The 26,296-nt window shown below is 35.1% G+C and overlaps 1 protein-coding gene across 4 annotated transcripts in view; it reads left to right on the forward strand.

Moving 5' to 3' along the window:
* The first annotated feature begins 1,416 nt into the window (after positions 1–1,416).
* The window catches only part of LOC141459166 (uncharacterized), a 481,720-nt gene continuing 456,840 nt past the window's right edge, over positions 1,417–26,296 (forward strand). For 2 of the 4 annotated variants that reach the window (XM_074137887.1, XM_074137891.1), the window contains exon 1: positions 1,417–1,559. The gene's annotated coding sequence lies outside the window, so the exon portion shown is untranslated. The remainder of the gene's footprint in view (positions 1,560–26,296) is intronic. The other 2 variants (XM_074137885.1, XM_074137889.1) reach the window with 1 other exon arrangement.

The following is a 26,296-nucleotide window of genomic DNA, read 5'->3' on the forward strand; positions in this document are numbered from 1 at the left end:
GCCCAACTGGCTAACTCTGAAGCACTCCGCAACACTGACTCTCTCAAACTGTCTGACCCAAACTGTGACTGCCTCACTCCAACTGCGACTTCCCCACTCCAACTCCGACTGTCTCACTCCCACCTGTGACTCACTGACTGGAAAACACATACTGCCCCCATCCCAACTGGAGCCGCTCCCTTGGCTTTTACAAAGTGGTGGACCGTTATAGGCTTCGGTCACTAAACACCTAGAACTATCTAGCCCCTTTCTTCTCCGGCTCAGGTAAAGTCTGGCCTTCTGTTTACACAGTGGTGGACCGTTATAGACTTCGGCCACCCAACTCCCAGAACAATCTAGGCCTTTCTTCTCTGCTCAGGTCAACTTTGTTTCAATATGGACTATTGAAAGCCCACAGAACACATCCATTTGGATCAATACTTCAAGGCCAATCACGCCAAGAAATCAGATACACATACCACGTGTATACTCGTCTTCAGTAGCTAAAGGGTTATCGACGGAGGGAATGAACTGTAGTGCCCTGACCCCCCTAAGCGCCATTTTCTTCATAACAATTTGTTTTCTATTTTCATTTTATTTCAGAACAGTGTGGATCACTAAAAATTACCTCGGGGGCCTCCAGTTTGACTCCCCTGCTTTAGTGGCTCCTTTTGAACTTAGTCACTTCTATGCCATCTATCTTCTTCTTGTCGCATGAGTCGAAACTTGGATTAGATTTTGAGCTAGAGGGTCTCTGGGTTCCACTGAATTCAAATAATTGCGTCTCTGCGTGCTCTAATTATATTTTGTAAGTATAATTGTTGCTCATGCTAGCCCACTAATCTTTCAAGGCATAACTCTTTTAGTTTAATCCAAACTTTGAATCAGTTTACAGGAAAATAAACAATCAGAATCTATTCAAAGTCATATTTCCGCTAATCCAATTTGGAATTCCAGCTATGAAGGTTATCCCCTCTTAGTATTATACTGATAAAATATACATTCTTTGAAGTAGCACTTTGAAGACGCAGTAGTACTCTAGGAATTTCCAAAAAACGATTCATTGATTCTATTATAAAAATGTTTCAAATAAACAAAGTAGGAGCTTAGAAGATTTAGAATGTCTGAGAATCTTCATTCTGATTTTCATGGATTTTGATTGTAAAGATTTATCTTCTGAGTGTCTTGTTAATTATATAATTTCTCAGCTTTTCCTGCATTTGTAAGCAATAGATAACAGCGGTAAATTTTGTTGAGTACTTAAGGGATATTTTCCGATGAAATCTCAGAGAATCTTTGGGAAAATGTAAAAAAAAAAAAAAAATTGACACGAATCGCGATACTTTTCCAAGAAACAAAAACAAAACAAAGAAAAAGTCAAAAAAAATTCTCAGACTGGAGGCGGTGCGCAACAGATGGGCGGAAAGCTGAAGGTGGCCGCCAGGGGCGGGCCGGGCGTCCAGCGAGACCATGTGCCAGCGGCCGTTTGGGCTCTCTCAGTCGAGGTAACGCTTTCGCTAAGTCGTGTCAATAAGGATCGCTAAGCGTCCGCATCACGCCTTATCCTGACTACGTCTAAGGTCAGTGTTTGATTATAAAATGATATCAAATAAAACTTCTTTTTTTTTTGGATGTATATGTACCGGACTGAGTAGATCAACCACGCCCAAATTTGTAACTATATTTACCGTGAGAAACAAAAAATTTAAATAATAATAATAACTTAGGCGTGACAGAATGAAATTTTAAAAATTAGGGTATGTAAAACCAAAAGAAAAAAAAAATTCGTATTTTGAAAAACACTATTTCAATATCTGCTTGGTTTCAAAATCACTTAGATCCAGTTCGACCAAATCACCCTTTAAAGGGAATCATAACTAGCCACTTTTCTCAACCCGAAAATTTAACATTCTCTGAAAAAAATTACAAACGAAAGTAATAGAAAATATCATTCTACAAAAAAGCACTTTCTAATTTTCCCTTTAAACTCCAAATTTTGGTTCTTATTGACAGTTTATCAAGAAGTGTGTCATATCTATTCTCCCCCAAAATCTCTGGAATTACAAATTTTTTTCGAAAAATAATATTAAAAAAAAATATATATATCGAACATTTTATCCATTAAAGATACACGTTTAGTTTCCAGGTTTTCGGCCAAAGTCATATTATATATTTCAGATAAAATACTATTGCGATCACAGTACTTCCTATTACTAGCGTAGGAGAGAATAAAATTAAAAAAAAAAAAATTAAGCAAACAGCATAATTCGGGCCCGATTCAATTCTTAAATCCGTCGAAAAGAAAATAGTAATAACAATAAAAATTGCAATTTTTTACTTTCTTATACGAAGAGCAAGTATTGCAATCGTATAAGATTCCAAAAATTTGAGTTTACTTCAAAAATACGTAATTTTGAAGTTAATGTGAACACTTAAACATAATCTCACCACACAATTTAAAAGAAAAAGTTTATTAAATATTAGCTAGCTTCAATTTAGATTCACTGTGACAACTACTGGTTCGACTCCAACTACACTGACCCTTAGATTTAGAGAGAATTTTAAATAGAACAGAAGCCAGCAGTGCACCGAATAAAGGCTACAAGCGCCAAAGACCTCAGATTTCAGATCTAAAAGCAAGAAATAAATTTGGCATAATATGAACCCAATATACACGTGTAAATTCACTAGTACATTTAGTACCAATTTTATTTTTGAGAAAGAAACGGTCTAGTGGTCAAGAGCTTGGCTTTGTGTGTGGAAGATCACTGGTTCGAATCCCGCGTATGACTACTTTTTATTTGTTAGAAAAAAAAATTGTTTATAGTAAAGTATGAGCTTCTGCCTCCTTTCACTGACACCCTAATTGGTAGTTGGACGTTAAGCCCCGCCTGAAAAAAATAGGCGATTACTTTATTTTTATGCTTGAGAAAATTTGTCAATTAGAAAAATATTATAATTGGATTAAGAGAAGATTGAGTGAGTGTTTCACGTCATAAGTTAGTTATTGTAAACAATCAAGTCGTAATTTTAAAAAAATTGAATTATTTATTTTTATTTTTCTGATTGTGTAAAGTGCTGGTTTTTGGTAAGAAGCTTTTTAAGCTGAAACAATTACAGTCAGCAATTACAGTTATTTATTTTTTTCAGTTTATTCAATTAAGTTAACAAGAACAACAAAAAATGTTAATTTAAATTCAACCTAAAATAAAAAAAAAAGGTCTGATTGAATTGAACAGTGGTTCGGACCTTACGTGCTGATAAAAAAATTTAAATATTCTACTCAAAAGTTAAAAAAAAAAAAATGAAATTAACAAATTTTTAAATTCAATAATACCAAAAAATAATTAATTAAAAAAAGGTAATTTTAACGAATAAAAATTAAAGAAATATTTGGTGTGAAATATTGTCACAATTAGCTCTTATTAAACTTTATTAATTTGGAAATGACAAATTTTCATCAAAATTTATTTTATCTATTTATTAATTTTGAGTTTACAACTTGGCAATTAAAGTACATCTTTGTATATTTCATTTAAAAGAAGCCCAAATAAACACCTGGCCTAGGAACTCTAAAGTTCCTTGGAAAAAAACTAAACAAAACAATTCTAAATATACGAGTACTTAGCGTCACGGTAGCCGAGCGGTTAGAGGCGTGGGACATATAAACCAAACGAGAATAGTGTCGATACTGGGTTCGATTCCCGTTCTATAAGCCTTGGATTTTTATTTAATGTTTAAACTGAGTACTTTGTAGTAAAGTATCCTCGACTCCTGATTTAACATAGTACTAGCTCACAAATTTTCTACCAACCCCCAAACATTTGATTCCAATTTAATAAAACTCTCCAATTACTGAGTGTGTAATCTTACAGAGTAGCCTCTGTAAACTTTACAGAGCTAATGTAAATAAAAATATAAAAACTTTTTTAAAAGAAATGTATGTTTACTTAATAAATATACAAAGTGTACGGAAAATCCTAGGAGCCATTTACTGGAATAAAAACTGAACAATCCATGGATTAAAGAGAATCTTCTAGTTGGGAAATTGTCTTTAAATTTTGAATTTTTAAAAATACAAAACCAATTTGTAATTCGCCGACTAGCTGCTTAACATGTTAAGAGAACAAGTGCCAACCTTACAGGATTGTGACAGTCGTATTAATTCAATTACACGGACCTATGTAAACAATGTAATTCCAATTACACAAACCTATCTAAATCAATCAGCTAATACATTTAACTAAAATGTAAAAAAAAACACGCTTTACGGATGGTTTCGCATTAAAAGTATTTTTTTTAAAAAAATTAAATTATTGTATTTACAAATTTGGTAAGATCGGTGCTTTGCTATGGCTGTCAGGTTTGGCGGATTCAGATGCTGCGAGAAAACTATAAACATTCAACTATTACGAGGGTCGTTTGAAAAGTACGTGCAAAAATAAAAACTATTTTTTGGGGTAAACCTTTTTTATTTTTCAACATAGTCTCCTTTTAGGCTTATACACTTCGTCCAACGCTGCTCTAGTTTGTTGATCCCTTCCGAATAATAGGATTTGTCCAAGTTTGAAAAACAGCCATTCGTTTCTGCAATCACCTCCTCGTTTGAATAAAATCTTTTTCCCGCCAGCCATTTCTTCATATTGGAGAACAAATAGTAGTCCGAGGGAGTCAAGTCTGGAGAATAGGGGGGATATGAAACGAGTTGGAACCCTATTTCCATTAATTTTGCGACCACAACTGCTGAGGTGTGAGCTGGTGCGTTGTCGTGATGGAAAAGGACTTTTTTGTGGGCCAATCGTGGGCGTTTTTCTTGCAGCTCGGTTTTCAAACGGTCCAATAACAATGAATAATATGCACCTGTAATAGTTTTACCCTTTTCCAGATAGTCGATGAGGATTATTCCTTGCGAATCCCAAAAGACAGTCGCCATAATCTTTCCGGCCGAAGGAACGGTCTTCGCCTTTTTTGGCGCAGATTCCCCCTTGGTAACCCATTGTTTAGATTGTTCTTTGGTCTCAGGAGTGTAGTGATGTATCCATGTTTCATCCACAGTGACGAAACGACGCTTAAAGTCCTGCGGATTCTTCTGGAACAGCTGTAAACCGTCCTTGCAACACTTCACACGATTTCGTTTTTGGTCAAGCGTGAGCAATCGCGGCACCCATCTTGCGGATAGCTTTGTCATGTCCAAATGTTGATGCAAAATATTATGTACCCGTTCATTCGAGATGCCCACAGCACTAGCAATCTCACGCACCTTCACTCTTCTGTCATCCATCACCATATCATGGATTTTATCAATGATTTCTGGAGTAGTAACCTCAACAGGGCGTCCAGAACGTTCAGCGTCACTTGTGCCCATATGGCCACTCCGGAAATTTTGAAACCACTTATAAACTGTTCTAATCGAAGGTGCAGAGTTACCATAATGTTTATCAAGCTTCTCTTTAGTCTCCTGAGGCGTTTTGCCTTTCATAAAATAGTGTTTAATCAACACACGAAATTTTTTTCGTCCATTTTTTGAAAATCGCTCGACTTCCTCGATTCAAACGAATGCCAAACACAAAGAAATAGACCGATCTGGCTGAAACTTGGTGTGTGTTCTTCCAAGAGATGCTACTAACTAAACATAACTTCGATAGGCGCCAGTAGTGCTATCTCTCTGACTTTGCACGGACTTTTCAAACAACCCTCGTACATGACTGAATACACCAAATAATTTCATTTATTTCGAAACCGGATGTGAATTTTAATTTTTATTTACTACCACCTGTACCCGGCTACGCTGTGGCTCAGTCCGGAGCGAAGCAGCAGCAGATCGATTCGGTGATGGTATTTCCCGATTGATTGAGAACATTTCTAAGCACAAATCTTCAATCAACGCTACCTTGTAGATTTCTGCTGTGAAATCCATGCTCATATTAGAATTTCCCTTGCGTATCCGACGAAAAATATCTTCAGCCTTATCCGATTTATATTTGTCTCATAACTCTTTGCAAAGAATATGGTTGCACGCGTCATGAATGCATAGTACATCCCAGTGTCGGTCGTTCTCCAAGCTTGACATGCACTGCGTAAAGTGGCATGTGGTGACGCCGTTGTCCAAATTCTCAGTTGCTGGAAAGACGTTGGACTGGGGCACCTTTACCAGCCACAGCATGCGAAAAAAGAAGCATTCATCTTGATTGGGATGTGCACGGTGTACAGTCTGCCTATCGTCGTTTCTTTAAATATGAGCCAGGTTGTCCGTTGACTCGCTCTCCTCCTTTGCATCGTTCAAATGATTTTCTACTCGCATTCCATGTGTAATACTTAGGCACTTCCAAATAAAGCAGTGTTTTCGGCAAACGCAACGTGAAAAATGCAGTTAACGTTGTAAACCGGTGGATTCAGGGCTATTTGTTGTGCACATTGAACTCTATGAAAATTCAATTTAACAATGCAATCATAGAAATGGAATTGTAAAATATTTATTATAGCGTGTGTTACTTTTAGGTCCAACAGATGGCGCAATTTTTACCTGTCACAGGTGTGACATCTATATACAGTGACTCCCATTAATATTGGGACACCCATTACAAAATGATTTAAAAGGAAAATGAAAACAACATACAAAAGTTTGGGATTTTTTTTTTTTAAATAACATTAGCAACATCTGTAGAAAATACATAAGTATAAATCGATGAAATTCCAAACTGTTAGGTAGCACTTTTTGAAAAAGTGTAAAATAAGGCTCTCAAAAATATTGGGACACCAGAAGTGCTAGAGTTTAAATGTTCAATATTTAAAATCTCCTACTATTTAATATCTGGTTGGTAATAATTTAATAATTGCTTTTTAACTTACAATAGCCCTCAAACGATCAGGCATGGATGAAACAAGTTTTTGGTTAATTCAGGTGGTGTTTTTTTCCCATTCTTCCAGGAAACATCGTTTTAATTCATTTTTGTTAGATATTATTCGTTTGCTTAAAGCACTGGCTAAATATTGCCATAAATGTTCAATGGGATTAAGACCTGGAGACTGCGGAGAGGTTTGGAATACTTTTGGGCAATTGTATAACAGTCACTGACGTATCACCCAAGCCGTAGGTTTGGGGTCGTTATCTTGGTAGAATTTAGAAGACCCTAAAATACCAAATGTTTGGGCACTTTTTTCAAATTATATTTTAATATATTACTATAAACCATTTTGTGCATCATTCCTTCAATAAACACTAATTCTCCAAATCCTGATGCGGACATCCAGCCCCAAACCAGAACTGACCCACCTCCACCCGGAGGTGCAGCTTTAAAACCCTTTAAAGTTGGCTGTAAATTCTTCTTTTCGAGTTCTGCATTCGCTTTACTCCAGCCCATAACCCTTCCATCTGACTGGAAAACATTAAATTTTGATTCATCGCTAGAGTATATCATTCCAAAAGTCACTATTTACATTGGAATATTTTTCGGCAAATTTCACTCTCTTAACACGATTTATCTTACTGACAAAAGGATTCTTCCAGGCCACTCTACCATGATAGTCGAGTTTTCTTAGCACTCTCCGAACTGTTTCTGTCCCTTTTTCGCTTTCTAAACATGTCAAAAATTTCACATAGAAGTTTTGGAGCACTAAGTCGGTGATCTTTTTTAATTCTTTTAATATATAACGCTGCTCTCTCTCAGAGAGCAGTCGAGGACGGCCTTTTTGTGGGGTTGAAACAATTCTTTTTTCTTTTTGGTAACGCTGAATGATGTTCCACACAGTAGATGTTTTAGGTCCGATCAGTTTTTCTGTCTCTCTAACACTTTTTATTGTCTTTGTGCAAAGAAATTACAATTTTTCTTTGTTTAATCGTTGTATTTGTATTTTTGCGCGACATGTTACACCTGGCTTGATTTATATAAACTAATTTAATTATTAATTTCATATTGAATATATGCTTAAGGTAAATATTTACAAATTGTATAAATATTCGGGCAAAACCTTGGACAAACTATAAATTATAATAGTGTCCCAATATTTATGAGAGGTAGAATTTGCTCTTATTATTATATATATTTTTTTTAATCTACCAAAACATTTTTATGTAATTATTTAAATAGTTTTTATTTAATTAATAGTAATTATAAAATGAAATGAATTTATAAAAATTTGAATAAATAGGTGCCACTTTTAATTTTCGTCAATTTTTAACTTCTGTATGTACTGTCCCAATATTAATGGGAGTCACTGTATAAAAACACGCCCTTATTCCAATGCAACGTTGTGTCCAAATTTCAAAGCAATCGGTGGAAGAACTTTTAGAGATTTAAGATTTTAGAGAAACGAACATTTATATTTTACGAGTATATAGACAGAATAAAATTGCAAACAAATTATATTTTCAAAATTCTAAATTATCAAAGAGAATGGATATTCCAAACTATGGGTAATTTTTCAATTAACACAAAGATCTGCCTATTGTTTTTGTGTGGAATTCTTTTACTGATTATTGCTTTTTAAGGAAAATTTCTGGTACGTAACTATTCCCACAATAGTCTTTTCACATTTAGGATGAATGATTACAGACGAATGTGAGCTAAATTTTAATTGCGCTATAAATTGTTTTAAAAATTGTGTGTGGTAATAATAAAAATAAAAATTAAAAAAAAAAGAAGTAATTATTGGTCAGCTATTCAAACTTTGAATAAAGTGCCTAATAGATATAAAAACTCAAATAAGTGAATTAAGTTGATAAATATTGGCAACGAATAATACAGAAGAAAGAAACTTAGACTGACAAAGTATTAACACCTTCAATAACCTGGTTAGGAGATGAAGTTAGGAAAGTTACTTTTAAGGCGGTAGAAAAAACAAATAAGGAACAAATTAATGAAACAAAAAAGAAAGTAAATTCAAGGTAAATCCTTGAAAGTAGGTATTAAAAATACGAAGAGAATTTATAAAGGCTGCATTATACTTTAATGTTCACCCAAAAATGAAGATGAAATTTTGTACGCAGAGATAAATAAGTATCTTTAAAGATAAATTAACGTTGTTAAATTGCCTGATGAAATCACAATGAATAATGCAATAGATATAATATAAACACAAAATGGAGAAATAATTACAATGTAAGAGATATGATTCTGGCTAAAAGTTTAATAATTAAGGTTTAAAGCTAAAAAGGTTTCTGAAAATAGTAGAAATAAGTGCTAACTTACATTGATTATTTTTGGAAAAGAAAGTCAAATTGGTTGGAACAAATGGCCTGTAGACTAAGCTGAAAATTGCCATAAATTTGGACGCCACACTTGGGAACATGATAACCTCTTTTTCAGCTAAGAGAACCAGAATAGCTGATTTTTTTTTAAAAACTTCGAACTAAAGAGTTTTGTACAAGGAAGTATATCCATCGTGTCTTCTCGTATTGTCAGCTCAAAGGTGGCATTGACAAATACAGAATCCGGAATTTTTCTTTGCAAATTTTTATTAACCTTTAATACACAACACACGGCTGAGAAAACTATTATATTGTTTGGGTGGAATAACATCAGTTCTTGGCAGTGCAGTAGTCCAATTTCTTCATTGAAAACCATTCTGACTACCCAAAAAAACAAGTATTTACGTTGTATGCACAAAATAAGAACTCTGCACGAATGCAAAATGAAACCTCTTATAATAGAAACAAAACAAAAAAAACTTAGGCGTCTTGCTACTAGAGTGCACTAATGTAGCAAATCCTAGTCTGAACTTCTCCGCGGTACCGTACATTACTAGTTTTTAACATTATCTCTAAATTTGAAGTTTAACTTTCTCAAAGACAAAGATATTGCAAAGTTTTTAGACAAGCTATATGAAAAATAAGAGCCAAAAACAGAACCACAAGCTTGATACTGTATTGGTGATTCCCGGTAATCACAAGTGCAAGGAAAGTTGAAATGACTATTAGTTCCAAATCTGGTACTACCGGGGGGATTTTATTTGGGGTAATTACATTAACGACTGCATAGGAACTTATAGTATTCATTCGAAGGCAAAGGTTGCCGGCAAGGTGGGTTTAAGTAAACTCATCCTTGCTTTTTCTTTTAGCATTTATTATGTTTGTATTTTATTTTAATTCTGTGGATTACTTATTTTATGCAATTATTATGTATATTTATAGTACTAAATTATTCTGTAGACATTTTTTATTGTAACTCTTCTTCCTCAACGTAAAACAAATATTTTGCCCTGTAATTCATTAATTTTTACTTTTAAAAACGTCTGAGTGAACAAATAACTATATAATATATAGATACAGTTTTTGATATTCTAGTATTTTCGAAAATATTAGGATTTTGTAAGAAAAAAGTCGCTGGTTGCGGCAATGTTTGTAAAAGTAATGTAATTGCCTAATTTTTTCAGGTTGGGTTTAATGTCCAACTACCAATTAGGTGTCAGTGGACGGGTACTGAAGCTCATACTTTACTATAAACATTTTTTTTCTAACAAATAAAAAGTAATCATACGCGGGATTCGAACCAGGGATCTCCTACACACAAAGCCACGCTCTTGACCTCTAGACCAACATACGCCCCAATACTTGTATTCAAGAGAGAATAACAAACCTTATCTGGGCTTGCTTAGTTTTTGGGGTTTTAAAACAAAGAGCACCAAGTGATAAGAGAATCGTTATTATAATTAAAGCGAGGGGTGGGTGTCTGTTTACCCAAGACACTGCCACCACAATTATGGGAAAGAAAAGTTGGCGGAGATTTTCATCAGATTTTTCTTTGTATTTAGAAAAATAATGTTCATGTATTGCCGTGGAAAATTCAATTTGAGAAAGCGGAAAGAATTGAGATACTTGTTATTTTATTTTATTTTTTTGCAGCAGCAACATAGAGACAAGCTGTTCTGACCTTAAAAAGGAGATGGGCAGTTTGCCCCTCATTAATTGCTTCTTTGAGAGAATTGCTCCTTCGAGAGAGTGCCGCTGCAAGTTATCTATTTTTTTTTCTTTTCTTTTTTTGCCTGACCGTTAATTAAGAAGCAAACCTGCGCTCCAGTAACCTCTCATTCCAGCGCGAATGCAAACAAAATACAGCAGGCATCTATATCGATCTCAGCTGGCTGGCATATCTTTCTTCATTATTTTCTTTATTATCCGCGCCTCGGCTCTATTCCGGATCTAGGCTGCACTGCGTAATAGTCTAGCCGCTTAGATGATTCTGGCAACACTGAATATACCGCCCAACTTCAATGGAAAATTTACCTGCGTATAGTACGCAGTTGAACGAGAGTAATGTGCAATTTACAAAACAACCTGATTCCCAAAATTTATTACAAAGCTAAGACTATATATTTGCAGTGATAGATCGTGTGTAGCAGTGGTCGCACAATTCTAATTACTGTGCACTAATTAAAAACTAACTAAAATTTAATCCCAAAATTTTGTGTAAATCAATCATCAAAATTAAAACGCACAAAAACGTAATTTATTATCATTTCCATTTCAAAAAAAAATTATTAAGAAAACCTATTAAAAGAAATATAATTCTTTTCGACCCAATCCTAAAAACAGCCACTCTGCTTAGAGAAGAAGGGTTTCGAAAACGTTGCTTAGTTTGTTTACCTGGGATTTCTTGCTACGGTGGACAATGACGTTTCCCAGCAAGTAGAAAGAAGGTGTAAAATCCATTCATTGCAGTGGTTTTTCTGGTAATGGAATTTGAACTTATAGCTACACATTTATCATTTTTTTTTTTTTTAAATATCTAAACACAAAATTGTAGATTTTTCTGAATTAATCCATTTTAGAATGAGGCATAGCGTCGAGACTTTTAAAGTGCAAATCCGTACAAAATTTCGATTTGAATGACATTTCATTAATGAAAATCGGTTCACGTGTCGATAATTTGAAACGATTGCTATACTTCCCTTTAAAAAGTGTAAGAGCAGATCGTCGCTTTAATTTTATCTAGGGGAGCCTAAACCCTATCATCCTAACAAATTTTATCAAAATCGGGCCAAGATTACAGATTAATTAGTAATAATAATTTTGGAGGGGGGCTAACTCCTCTCCCATTCAATATACAGCGTCGAGAACCCCAAAAGGCACATCTACATAAAATTTCGAATTGAATGACACCTCATTCATGAAAATCGGTTCTTGCGTTTAGGCGCTACGCAGTTTACAAAAAAAGGTTTACAAGAACAACAATTTTTGAAAAAGCCGTTTTTGCAATTTTTCGCATTGTTTTTCTCAAAAACTAATAAATTTATGTTATTACTAAAAAATTACAGTTGTAAACGAGGATTTACCCTACATTATAAAGAAAATTTGGAAATTTTATCTTTTATAGAAGAGGAGAAAAAAATTGTCAAAGTTGGGTGTTTTTGAACGTTACGCTTTTTCGTGCACTTTTTGACGATCAACCCTGATACAACTGTCCTTTCAAACCCTTTAATCACAAAAAAAGTGCCCCTAATCAAAGTGTTCTAAAAAAAAAAAAAGTTGTAGACCACTCACTACGAGCACAATTTGTGGGCATAATTTGAGAAAATCACGAAAAAGTGCAAAATCTATTCAGGATTTTTTTTTTGGGTGGAGAAAATTTGGTCGCTGTCAATTTCAGTGGTGGTATCCAATCCAAAAAGTATCAGTACATAAAGTTTTAGCTTTCAGGGAATTTTAATTTTTGAGATATTTTGTGTTTTTTTTTATACAAAAATCATTTTTATCTTTTAAACTTTTTTTCTTTTTTTTTTACTCAAAAGACGTCAAAATGGATATTTCGAGTGAAAACTGGAATTAAATAATTTTATCACGATCGTTTTATTTTCTTATCTGAAAAGAGAAAATAAAAATTGATGAAAAAAAAATGATGTAGCTTTCAACTTTAAAAAGATAACGAATTTATTTTCTTAGAAAGCTTTTATACATTTTAATAAAGAAAAAAAATTAAAATAAAAGTTTAGAAAAGGACAAAATGATATTGGAGACGAGTAGATTACAAATGACCAGAGCAATTAAATACATTAAAAGGTTTTTTTTGTAATTACTGAAGACCACTTACCCAGAAAGGCGGAGATGGCAAAAGAAGGTTAAATAATAATAAAAACGACGTGCAACAAAGCTATGAGAAAACTTTGCTAGGGTATTTTATGAGGAGATGGGAGGAAAAAAAAGAAATGGTTTGATTGTGGAGGTGGAGGTTAACGAACAGGTCTTAGTGTGAGAGCAGCTCTGACGAGCTGCCTTTGAAGGCAGCTGCTCCTCTAATTCGAGAAGACGCGCAAACATGTACCACTTTGCCTTCTTTCAATTAGAACAAAAAAAAAAATATATATATACGTATATATAATGCCCGGCCTTCTGCTTTGATATTTTTAACGAACTATCTGCAGAATGGTGGGAGTGATGCTAGGTTAGAACACAGATTGCCATCGATATAAGATGTCTTAAGTAACAACTGGAATAAAAACAGAAAAGAAGGCGAAGAAGAAGGGAAAAAAAACAACAGAAAAATAAAATTGATCAGCGTTCTAATGATGTACCTGGATGGCACTCATTGTTCTGCAAGTCGACTACCGATTAACCAATCGATTCCTTCAATTTTGTAGAACGAGAATAAAATAAACCAACGATTTGGCCCTATAAAAAAAAAAAAAACCTGAAAAGTCCAGGTCGAGCTGTCTCACGAAATCATTTCATTTAGTCTCAAAGCAGTGCAATCAATCATGTACCAAAAATAAAAGGGCTTCAAAAGTTAAATCCAATGTTATGTGCTCTAATGAGGGGCGCGTGATGGTCTAGTGGTCAAGAGCTTGGCTTCGTATGTTGGAGATCCCCGGATCGAATCCAGCCTAAGGGATACTTTTTATTTGTAAGAAAAAATTGTTTATAGTAAAGTATGAGCTTCAGCCACGACACCTAATTGGTAGTTAGACGTTAAGCCACGCCTAAAAAATATAGGCGATTAATTTACTTAATTAATGGGTCTAATGTTCTCAACAGTCGAAGCGACATATATCTATTTCGAGAAATGCGTTGCCAAAAATGTGCAAAAATAGCGTTTTCAGTAAATGTTCTTGTTGTTGTTACCTTTTTTTTTTTTTTTTTTTTTTTTTTTTTTTTTTTTTTTTTTTTTTTTTTTTTTTTTTTTTTTTTTTAACAACGTAGCGCTTAAACGCGCGAACCGATTTTTATGAATGAGGTGTCATTTGATTCGGAATTTTATGTAGATGGGCTTTTTTGGGGGGGGGGTCTTGACGCTGTACATCGAATGGGAGAGGAGTTAGCCTCATGTATGTGAGGCCCCCTCCAAAATTATTATTATTTTTTATTTTATTTTATTTTTCTTTTATGATTTAAGGCGCGTCAACATCTTAGGTTATTGGCGCCCGGAGCTTTTTTCAGTGCACTGTCGGCCTCCGGACAGTGTTCTCTCGTTACAGACAACACTGTCCATCACCGGACAGTGAGCTGTAAGAACCTCCTAGGAAGAGAAAATCTAAGGGTCAGCTGCTGGATTCGAACCCGAGACGTCCTCATGGGAGTCAAGTATGCTAACCTCATAGCTAATCCCTTCCCTCCAAAATTATTATTACTAATAACTGTAAATCTTAGTCCGATTTTGATAAAATTTGGCAGGTTGAAAAGGGTTGGTGCTCCCCTACGTACCATTAAAGCGACAATCTGCTCTTACACCTACTAAGGGGAAGTTATGCAATCATTTAAAATTATCGACGCGTGAACGGATTTTCATGAATGAAGTGTCCGGTCATTCGAATCGAAATTTTGCATTTTAGAAATCTCGACGCTGTTCATCATAAGGACGGAGAGTTTGCCCCACGCAAATATATGTAACATACATATATTTAGATTCTGGAGACTGACACCTAAAAGCTAACTAGCGTTGCGGTATTCTGACCAAAATATTTATTCAGTAAATTGAATACTTCTGGTTTTGAGCTTTGGTCCAAAACATTATTGTAGCAACATTTGCGCTTAAATAACAAATTTTCATTTCCCGCTATTTTTCTTCTTTTTTTTCTCAGTTTTGATGGGTACATACACATAGAAAAAGGCTGATATCTGTTCGTACAGACAAACGCACAAACCGCTAGTAAAGTATATGTAGTAAGATAAAGATTGGAATTTGCGCAGCAGTTCTCTGTACCAACGTTGCTGGATTTTACATTGAGCTGGGTGGTCTACTAATTTTGTAAGTGAAGTACGAGTAGTAGGTACCTAATCTAAAATTCGGATTATGTAGCGCCCTTATCTAGCTAGCTAGTCACTGATTGATTGCACACAGTAAGCGCTATAGCATTCTACTTTTCCCTTATTCAGGCGTCACTATTATTCAAATTGCATTCAGTATAGTTATATTAATGGCTGCAATACATCTCTTACCTCTTTGAGGATCTATTTCTTATAGTAAGATAAGATCTTTTCTAGTATTATACCTTTTAATATGTCGTGGAAAGGTTGAATAAATTGGTTATTTCGCAAAATTACTATTTTTTGCCAAAAAAAAACACACTAGAAAAAGTTGTGGGAAGTTGACAACATCTGGTTTTTCTTTTTTATTCGAAAAGACATCAAAATATGTTATTTACTAAGGAGAAAATTCGACACAACTTTCTTAGCCAGTTGTAGTGAGAGATTGTAAAAAAAAAAGAAAAAAAAAAGAGTTCTAAGGCACAGAATATGATGCCACCAGCTTGCAAAAAAAGGAAGGCTTTTGCAAAGTGTGTATAGAAAGGTGCTTGCAAAATATGGTAATAGTGTGGACTCGCAGTACGGCTTAATTTAAATATATGGAATTTTCTTCCCATACATTTATACAATTCTGCGTGTAGGGACTGATATGGGCACTCATATATATACATATACTTATATAAAAAGATCGAGGAAATTTATGTATATTTCTGTACAGGAAGAAGCCGGAAATGGGAATAGAAGCTGAGAAAAGGATGTTGTGGAGGATGCTGTAAGATGTAGGTGGTTGTAAATAAATAAATAAAAAGGGAATTGACACAGCTATAAAGGTGTCTGCATTATGCAGATGATAAAAGTAGTGACTGCAATCAGAGCGATGCAAGACTACCAAAATACTGCCCACAATGCAACAGGAGCCATTCTCCAAACCACCAAATATTCACCATTACCTCCTACATTCCACCTGGGGCTCATAAATAAATTATAAAAAGAAGATCACTCTGCCTCTTCGAACAATTCCCATAGCTGGCAACTTTCAATTAAGGGGTTATAGCCAGTCAGAGGCGCCAAAAAAGTCATTTTTTCAATTTTTTTTGGGGGAAAAACATGCTTACTTTTTTATTCGGGAACTTTTGCGTCATATCAGTCTATGTTTAAAGAACTTATTGTAATTTTTTCGTTACAAATTAATAATAATTGTACTAATGGCGAATAATTTAATGCAACACGACAAAAAAATGCAACCCTCTCGTGGACATGATATCTTGAGACTGGATTATCTGAAATCAAAATTTCGAAAAGATTTCGTTAGTAGATGACTTTATCTCGTACTTGACCGAAGGATTTAGAAAAAAAATTGAATTTTTAATTTTTGGCACAACTTTAAAGTTTGAGTCACGATTTTCACTAAAAAAAATTGACCATTTTATGTTTGTAAAACAAGTTCTATTCATTGGAAAAAAAAAAAAAAAATCCTTAGTCCAAGTACGATTTTAATATGTGTTAAAGAAATACGTAAAATTTCAAAAAGATCGGTGCAGTAGATATCGTTGATATTTCTGGCCCGTTTGGGCCCCATTTTAGCCGAGTTTGAACTCGTAAAACAAAATTATGCGAAGAAAATCACGCTTTAACATCTCAGTAAAGACTGAATTATTTCCAAGTAGCAAAATGTTACAGAGGTGAACAAACATTTTTGTTTGAAAGAGGATTTAATAAGTGTTTACATTTATAACAGTTGAAAGTCCAACAAACATAAACAGTTACTATTTGAAGGGGTAGTTTAAAGAAAACATAAAATCCTGCATTATTATCTTAAGGTCCTGTGGAGTCTGAAAAAAGGTTTTTTACAAATTGCGATTGTGTACGCGTGTTAGTGTGTATCAACCGGAATTCTAAATTTTACATTTGAACCGTACACCGCACAAATCGACACAACTCTACTTTTTTGAAATATCTTAAATTTGAGTGTCAAAGCATTTGGTCCAGTCATAGTTCCTTAAATTTATAATAAGTTGGTCAAATGATAAAGATTATTACCATTAACCCAGATAACCCTAAAGTCGAAATGCAACTTTTTTAAATTAACTGATATTTTTTTTCAGTTGCATTTAATCCATGAATAATGTATATAACAATTTTTAATTTATTAATTATTTATAAATGTGTTTTTGAGGGCGTCCTATATTTAGGACATCAGGGTCTTATAAGGGGTTTAGTATACCCCTTATAAGTATAGAGGTAAAGAAAATGTATTTTATTTAAAATTTATAATTAAAATTGAAATTAATTAATTTTCGTAATATTTAATGAAACATTTAACATGTAATCCTACATTGCATTTTCGGCATCTGGTTGTGCTTTTCGTGTGGCATAATCTGCACCTGGTCTGCTTTTCTTGCGGCTCAACCAAGTGATCCAAACGGTCATATCTTGTATCCACATTTTCGACCGATGACGGTCTACCTGTACCTCTATTTGGCGTCGTGGCAGGGCCGTTGCTAGTAATAATGTTGGTCGCTATTCGCCTTCGGAAAGCTAGTTGATCCAGTTTACCACCTGATATTTTATGAAGCTGCCATGCGTTCTGTACGGCAACATCAATGCAGTGACTTATTATTGGGAAATACCACTTCTTACTCCTGATGGTTACTCTATACAAACTCACGTTTTCGCCACACCTGTCGACTCCCCTCATGTACTTATTATATTCTTTTATCAGTGCCGGTTGGGCTATTGTGATCATTTTTTTCTCTTTTTGGGAGAATCGTTTCACGTTTACGGTTGGTAATACCGGAGTGGAATTAGAAGCCATCAGTACACAGCTGTTATCATTCCAAATGCTTACTAGTAATTTTCTGTCCTCTGCAGAGCAATAATCAAATGAACCTCGAGGTTCTTTTTTGAAATTTTTTATTTTGGGCAAAGGACACTTACAAATCCTGTTTTCGCGGATAGTTCCAGGTGCCAACATATTTCTTTCTGATAACATCTGTAATAAATGTATACTAGAAAAAAAATTATCAAAAAAATAATTTAAATTTTATATTAGGATATTTTGAGGAAAGAATATCTACGTAAGATAACACAACACTTGCTCCCAGGCCATAATCTTTATATAAGGGATTTGTAATTGTGCTGGCTCCTTGATAAGGTTCCATCCACACAACGTAACCGAAGTAAGTTGCGCCCACCCAAAATTTATAACCATATCTTATCGGTTTACCTTTTATAAATTGTTTACAGCCGTGACGGCCGTAGTAAGGAACCATAGCCTCATCGATGCTATGCTGTTGTATAGGTGGCATATGCAAGAGAAACTTTTCGTTCATGTGAAAATTTATCACTTTTGTCCAACTTATTGTTGTCATTACAATGAATATGTGCAACAATATATTCAAATCGGTCTCTAGTCATACATTTGGCAATCAAATGGTTATGACTATCTTGTGCAGTTTCCCAATACATTTTACTTCTAGGGAGCATCGCGTAACACTCATCATAAGAATACCTATGAAACATTTTATTTCATTCACTGTTAGGTCAGCTACGTTATTCTTGCTGCCCGGATAACGGTTGCTTTCCAAAGTCAGATTTTGAAATGAATTGTCATCAAAAAACAAATAGAAGAGATCCAGAGGAGTCAAATTTTCATAAGACCTAGAAGATACAAGTTCCCAGAGAACCTCTTCTCTCAGGAGATCTTCTCTTACCCATTCATAATTTTTGTTTTTTTTATTTTTAGAAGTGATGATTGGTGGTGGATGGACTTCCACTTCACCTTTTTCCACTTCTGCTTCAGCAAGCAATTGTGAACCCGGTAAATTGTTTACGGTCACTAATTCTTCATCCTCTGAATCTACGTCGGTTAAAATCTCGCAAGCATTTAGCGGTGACAAGATGTTTAATTTTATCCTTTCAATATCTCGGTACTGTTTCTGACCTTCCTCAAATGCCATAACCAGATCATTTAGCGTATATTGACTGAAAACAGAAGAAAAGTAAAAAAAATATACGTTGTGTCACTAACGTCCTACATGTAGGTCACCAAAGTTTAGCGTGCTTAATTTTTTAAATTTACGTCCAAATGGTTCATAAACCAATTAATTACTTTTATTCATACCTAGTAAATAAGAAAAACCAATTTACATTTCAATATTTAAAATATACTCACCTAGAAGACGCCATAATCACTACACAACCAAATATATTAAAAAAGTAATAATGCTGGCACAATAAATTTCATTTGTATTCGAGTAGAACAGCGAAATACAATTTTTGCCGGTAGAATAGAACTTGGCGGTAATACGAGGGTCGTTTGAAAAGTCCGTGCAAAGTCAGAGAGATAGCACTACTGGCGCGTATCGAGGTTATGTTTAGTTAGTAGCATCTCTTGGAAGAACACACACCAAGTTTCAGCCAGATCGGTCTATTTCTTTGTGTTTGGCATTCGTTTGAATCGAGGAAGTCGAGTGATTTTCAAAAAATGGACGAAAAAGAATTTCGTGTGTTGATTAAACACTACTTTATGAAAGGCAAAACGCCTCAGGAGACTAAAGAGAAGCTTGATAAACATTATGGTGACTCTGCACCTTCGATTAGAACAGTTTATAAGTGGTTTCAAAATTTTCGGAGTGGCCATATGGTGACGCTGAACGTTCTGGACGCCCTGTTGAGGTTACTACTCCAGAAATCATTGATAAAATCCATGATATGGTGATGGATGACAGAAGAGTGAAGGTGGGTGAGATTGCTAGTGCTGTGGGCATCTCGAATGAACGAAATCGTGTGAAGTGTTGCAAGGACGGTTTACAGCTGTTCCAGAAGAATCCGCAGGACTTTAAGCGTCGTTTCGTCACTGTGGATGAAACATGGATACATCACTACACTCCTGAGACCAAAGAACAATCTAAACAATGGGTTACCAAGGGGGAATCTGCGCCAAAAAAGGCGTTCCTTCGGCCGGAAAGATTATGGCGACTGTCTTTTGGGATTCGCAAGCAATAATCCTCATCGACTATCTGGAAAAGGGTAAAACTATTACAGGTGCATATTATTCATCGTTATTGGACCGTTTGAAAACCGAGCTGCAAGAAAAACGCCCACGATTGGCCCACAAAAAAGTCCTTTTCCATCACGACAACGCACCAGCTCACACCTCAGCAGTTGTGGTCGCAAAATTAATGGAAATAGGGTTCCAACTCGTTTCACATCCCCCCTATTCTCCAGACTTGGCTCCCTCGGACTACTATTTGTTCCCCAATATGAAGAAATGGCTGGCGGGAAAAAGATTTTATTCAAACGAGGAGGTGATTGCAGAAACGAATGGCTATTTTTCAGACTTGGACAAATCCTATTATTCGGAAGGGATCAACAAACTAGAGCAGCGTTGGACGAAGTGTATAAGCCTAAAAGGAGACTATGTTGAAAAATAAAAAAGGTTTACCTAAAAAAATTAAGTAGTTTTTATTTTTGCACGGACTTTTCATACGAAAAATCACTAAAACATTGACATTTATACCAGTTATACAGCTAACTTTTCTCTACAATTCAGTAAGGAATTCATTGAAATCTGATCAATAGGAAATGAGATATAAACGTTTGAAATTTGAACGTATTTGCAAACAATCAAATTTAACCTTCCATATCTCATTAACTATTATTAGTAAAACATTGACATTTATACCAGTTATACAGCTAACTTTTCTCTACAATTCAGTAAGGAATTCATTGAAATCTGATCAATAGGAAATGAGATATAAACGTTTGAAATTTGAACGTATTTGCAAACAATCAAATTTAACTTTCCATATCTCATTAACTATTATTAGTAAAACATTGCAATTTGTATCAGTCATACAGCTAACTTTTCTCTACAATTCGGTTAAGAATTCATTGTAATCTGATCAACAGGAAATGAGATATAAACGTTTGAAATTTGAACGTATTTGGAAACAATCAAAATTTAACCTTCCATATCTCATTAACTATTATTAGTAAAAGATTGCAATTTATACCAGTTTTAGAGTAGACTTTTCTCTACAATTCGGTAAAGAATTCATTGAAATCTGATCTACAGGAAAAGAGATATAAAGGCCACCACTTGGTGATGGACAGTGTTACCTGTAACGAGAGAACACTGTTTGTAGGCTGGCGGTGCACTAAAAAAAAGTACTCTGGGAGCTAATTACCGGGGAGATGTTGGCTTAAATTCAAAAAACTAAACTGACGTAAACTGCGTTAATTTAGATAAATCTGTCAAATATAAATAAATAATAAAAACCAACAAAATAAGAATAAAACTGAATTAGATAGGGCCAACCCAGCTGTGTCCGTTCCCCGGAGGGATAGATTTGGGCAAAAAGTTATGCTGTGCACGAGTGGTGTGAACAAGTAGTGATCGTTTATTTTGAACCAGTTCCTAACATACTGGCGATTAGAAGTTTAATCGGCTTTAATCTGTCCAATGTGTTGGCTTTAATCCGTTTAAGCCGAAAAATATCTCTGCTTGTATAAACGAACAAGTCTGGTGTGAACGCATTTATATGGTCGAGGTTCTAACTTGCTACAATTCGTTCAAATTTAATTTTTCGGAAATATAATTAAACAGTTTTTAAAATCTTACTTTGCCCTCAAATTATACTTTAGAGAAAAACCTACGCCATTCCGGTACTACCGCTTAGAGAAATTTTTTTCATACTTGGAAATTTTTAAATTTTACATTTTTGGTATAGGTGTTATAAAAATCTATTTTTTTGGTTCAGGTGTTTCAAAAATGTGTTATTTTTCAGTTAGTTTCATTTGGAAATAATAAACGATTTTTTTAAAAAAATTCAGATTGAATGAATATCACGAGTCATCTCCGGTCATATTGCCGTAATCTCTGCGCAAATAAGGGCAATTATGTTATAGTTCTCATCTACAACATCAATTGTACAAAATTGCAGTTTTCTAGCAGTAGTTTTGAAGCAGATATAAGGTGTTATAATTTGCGAACTTTACATTTCCTCCATATTTCGAATTGCTGTATCTCCTGTCCTATAAGGGCAAATCCTGCGAAAATATGTACAATTATAGTACTCATTTACCTCTACAATTGTGCACAATTACCGCTTTTTTGCTCCATTTTTGTAGGAGATATAAGGTGATAAATTTTAGGTTATTTACACAACTGTAGTAGTAAATAAATTCTATAATTATCCAAATTTTCGTGGAGATAATACCAATAGGACCAGTGCAGAGGTAGCCGAGCGGTTACAGGCGAGACCTGCGAAGCTAATATGTATTGTGGTATCGGGTTCGATTCCCGGTCTATAGGCCTTGGATTTTATTTAATGGTTAATAAAAGAAATTTACAGTAAAGTATGTTTGCTAGACGCCTCCGTCCACAACACCTAATTGGTAGTTGGACGTTAAGCCCCGCCTGAAAAAATAGGCGATTACTTTACTTTACCAATAGGACAGGAGATACAGAAATTCGAAATATGAAGGAAATATAGTATAAAGCTCCTGAACTTTATCACCTTATATCTCCTTTATAAATACAGATAGAAAGCTGGAATTATGCACAATTGTAGAGGTAAATGAGTACTATAATTGCCTATATTTCTGCATAGGTTACAACAATAGGACAGGAGATACAGACAGCTATACGAAATATGAAAGAAATATAAAGCTCCTGAACTTTATCACCTTAAATCTCAAAAATTGAACTAGAAAGCTGCAATTGTGCACAATTAAAGAGATAGATGAATTCTACCATCCTCCATATTTTCGCACGGACTACAGTAATACAGCAAGAGGTTCAGCAAGGTTGGCCATCACTGATCTAGCGGATATTTCGGTGGTTACGCTTTTACCTAGTTTTATAAAGCAAAGCTGTAATAATGCATTTCTATGGAGATTAGTCTATACAAGATTAGTGTGGTATATAACACAATGTAAAGTGCAGATTTCTGGTATACGAGGGGGTACCCAAAAAAAACCGGAATTATTTTTTAAAAGCTATTTATTTACAAATTTTTTACAGAACAACCTTATCCCCTTCAAAATACTCTCCATTACAACGAATACATTTGTCCCACCGGTGCTTCCACTGTTCGAAACATTTTTTGTAGTCATCTTTAGAAATGGCTGACAGCTCCTTCTTCGTTTTTTTCTTGACCTCTTCAATGTTGTCAAATCGGTGACCTTTCATGCCCTTTTTCATGCGTGGAAATAAGAAAAAGTCGCACGGAGCCAGGTCAGGCGAGTAAGGTGCGTGGGGCAGCGGAACCATGCCATTTTTAGCCAAAAACTGTGTAACAGAGATGGCTGTGTGTGCAGGTGCATTGTCGTGGTGGAAGAACCAGTCTCCTGTTTGCCACAAATCGGGTCTTTTTTGGCGAACACTATTGCGCAATCTTTTCAAAACTTCCAAATACAAGGTTTGATTGACGGTCTGACCTGGGGGGACAAACTCTGAATGGACTACGCCTTTGGCATCAAAAAAGCAAATCAGCATTGTTTTGATGTTTGACTTGACTTGACGACATTTTTTTGGTCGGGGTGAAGATGACGTCTTCCATTGGCTCGACTGTTGCTTTGTTTCTGGGTCATAACCATAGCACCATGACTCATCACCAGTAATGACCTTTGACAGAAAGTCTGGATCAGTTTCAAGCTGTTGTTTCAAAGCACGACATGTTTCAACTCGATGTTCTTTTTGATTGTCAGTCAGAACTCGAGGAACAAACTTGGCAGCAACCCTTTTCATCCCCAAATCTTCCGTTAAAATTCGCTGAACCGAGCTCCAAGATAACCCACTACTCTCTGACAGTTGATCAATTGTCTGTCGACGGTCTGTGAACACCAGCTCTCGAATTTTTTCAACATTTTCGTCGATTCGGGCAGTTGATGGACGTCCAGAACAAGGTTTGTCATCAATCGACATGTCGCCATTTTTAAACCGAGTAAACCACTCGTATACTTGAGTTTTTCCCATAGCGTCATCTTTGTAAGCTGTTTTCAACATTAAAACACTTTCAGCAGCATTTTTGCCGAGTAGAAAACAAAATTTCAGAGCTGCACGTTGTTCACTTAAACTTGCCATCATAAAAAACGAAAAAAGAACAAAACAGTGCTGGTAAAAACAATCACTGCAGATGAACAGAACAAGCCAGGCAGACAACACAGACAGGACTGAACTGGCAAGGAATTGCGCTATACACGTCTAGCGGCAGAAATGCGTACTACATAAACTCCATGCGCGGCAACGCAATTCCGGTTATTTTTGGGTACCCCCTCGTATTTCTAATATTGATGTTGCAAACACCCGCATGCATAATTGTTGATTAGCCTTGCTGGTAATTATTGCAATTATTGACATACCGTAGAGGACGTGTTGCACTGTTATTGTGTAAAGTGCAACTCAGCTTTATTAATTATCCATCACGTATCATTAAGTGCGCTCCAAATAATTTTGTGTTTATCATCCTAATTTAGTGGTTATATTCTATATGAGATTATAGTTACATGACTCTGCTATTTTGATTTCAGCCCTACACAGTCCTGAAACAATTCATCATCTGAACCAATTTATTATTGAGCGAAAACCTATTTTACAGCCTTCCAAAATAGCTAAAATATATGTTCGTTTCCTTTTTTTAATTTTTTTTTCTACTCATAAGACAAATTACTACAATCAGGTCAAAATTTCTAAATAGTGTTTTCACCGACAAAATTTAGATAATACACAAAATTCTAACTTCAAATTTTCTTCAAAACGCCGTACAAATTTAGCAAATTTAAACAGATCAATGATTGAAATTTTTGGTATTTAAAAATTCGAATTTCTACAGCAATTATTCAGCTACAATACACACACTTTTATAATTTCAAAAAGATAAAATTTAAGTAAATATAAAAATTAAAGGGTTTTGAATTTACGAGTAGTTCAGCTAATATGCAAAGTAGCAATATTATCATGATAATACACTTGAATTTCTGTTGTATTCATGCTGGCACCCGAAACAATGGCTTCCTCTGTAAGACAATCTGAAATGAAGGTATAAATATATAATTTGTAATGTAGACAAATGCAGTGCGCTACCTCAACGAAATCCTTGATGCACAACACATCTGGAGACTGCACATCAACAAGCATACACTCGACTGAAACAGTTATACCCACTAATTAACAGAAACACACCGCTCTAAACACTGCTAGCATTGTACTGCTCTACAAGACGCTCCTTAGACCTCTTTTAACATCCAGCCTGCCCAGTCTGGAGATTACAGCTAGCAACACACACTGACGAAAAGACCTGCAGACTGCACATCAACACAATACTGCAACAAGCATACACTCGACTGAAACAGTTATACCCACTAATTAACAGAAACACACCGCTCTAAACACTGATAGCACTGTACTGCTCTACAAGACGCTTCTTAGACCTCTTTTAACATTCAGCCTGCCCGAAACACACTGACCGAAAAGACCTGCAGACTGTACATCAACACCAAACTGCAACAAGATGCATACACTCGACTGAAACAGTTGTACCCACTAAGTAACAGAAACACACCGCTCTAAACACTGCTGGCACTGTACTGCTCTACAAGACGCTCCTTAGACCTCTTTTAACATCCAGCCTGCCCAGTCTGGAGATTACAGCTAGCAACACACTGACCGAAAAGACCTGCAGACTGTACATCAACACAAAACTGCAACAAGATGCATACACTCGACAGAAACAGTTGTACCCACTAATTAACAGAAACACACCGCTCTAAACACTGCTAGCACTGTACTGCTCTACAAGAAACGACCTGCACACTCTTCCAAAATAAAGAACTACGGAATAGCCACTGAACGCCCCTATTGTTTACTGGGAACACACAAATACTCAAGAGAACTCGATCATTTAAGCATGAATTGTATAAGGGTTGATCGTTAAAAAAAGTGCACGAAAAAGCGTAACGTTGAAAAACACCCAACTTTGACAATTTTTTTCTCTTTTTCTATAAAAGATAAAATTCCCAAATTTTCTTTAAATTATAGGGCAAATCCTCCTTTATAACTGTAATATTTTGCGACAACCTAGATTTAATTGTATTTTGAGAAAAATGTTGGGGTATTTTAAAGAAAACATAAAATCC

Source organism: Rhodnius prolixus, unplaced genomic scaffold, assembly GCF_049639745.1.
Source record: "Rhodnius prolixus isolate KJV_2025 unplaced genomic scaffold, Rpr scaffold_11, whole genome shotgun sequence".
Classification (NCBI taxonomy): Eukaryota; Metazoa; Arthropoda; class Insecta; order Hemiptera; family Reduviidae; genus Rhodnius; species Rhodnius prolixus.